The sequence below is a fragment of the Rhipicephalus sanguineus genome, chromosome 2 (genome assembly GCF_013339695.2).
Source record: "Rhipicephalus sanguineus isolate Rsan-2018 chromosome 2, BIME_Rsan_1.4, whole genome shotgun sequence".
In the NCBI taxonomy this organism is placed as follows: Eukaryota; Metazoa; Arthropoda; class Arachnida; order Ixodida; family Ixodidae; genus Rhipicephalus; species Rhipicephalus sanguineus.
Window position 1 is genome coordinate 94777185 of NC_051177.1, and position 746 is coordinate 94777930.

Consider the following 746-nt stretch of genomic DNA (forward strand, 5'->3'; position numbering starts at 1 on the left):
ATGCTGCAGCATCTGACTTTCTGTAAAAGTCACGGATAGAGTTTACAACACAGCTGGGCAAGGTGAGAATACAGGCTCGAGCACTGGGAAACACTGCGGAAATCCTGTATAACAATGCGCCTTAAATAAAGAAGGAAAAAAGAGTGTTAACTCCACAGACTTTTGCAAATAGAAGAAACCGCAACTCTATGTACAATTTGGCATTTTCACAGCGTTGTTCGTTGACAATGAACAGGTACGGTGCCACAGATGTTGCTGGCGACTTGACATTTGTACTTCGTTCGGTTCGCTGGTGTCGTTATTCAAGGCAATTATGAAGAACACGCACCTACCAATGTAGTCCTTAATAAAAAAAAAAAAATTAAGTGAAAAAAAAAATTTACTTGCGACGAGGATGGGATTCGAACCCACGCGGGCAGAGCCCAATGGATTAGCAGTCCATCGCCTTAACCACTCGGCCACCTCGTCTGACGAAAGTGGGATGTTTCAGTAGCATATATAATACTTCGCTATACGAAAAGTATTGCTCTGAACAAAATTTTGCATTCCAAGCTTTAAATAGAAGAGACCGTACTGCTTTTCGACTCGGAGAAGAATGCCCGACCGTTATTCTGCTTGATAATTTGTCATCTTCATGTATGCAAAGAAACTTTATTTTATTTGCTAATCACATCGCTTGCACGCCTTTTAAACGTACTGATGTTGCTGATGCGCCAACAACTCCTGTAAGAAACTCTATGAGCCAT

General features: G+C 41.6%; 1 non-coding gene across 1 annotated transcript; it reads right to left on the bottom strand.

Moving 5' to 3' along the window:
• Positions 1-386: 386 nt before the first annotated feature.
• On the bottom strand, positions 387-468 carry Trnas-gcu (transfer RNA serine (anticodon GCU)). Its single transcript has one exon. It is a non-coding gene; the product is annotated as a tRNA-Ser (tRNA).
• Positions 469-746: the final 278 nt, after the last annotated feature.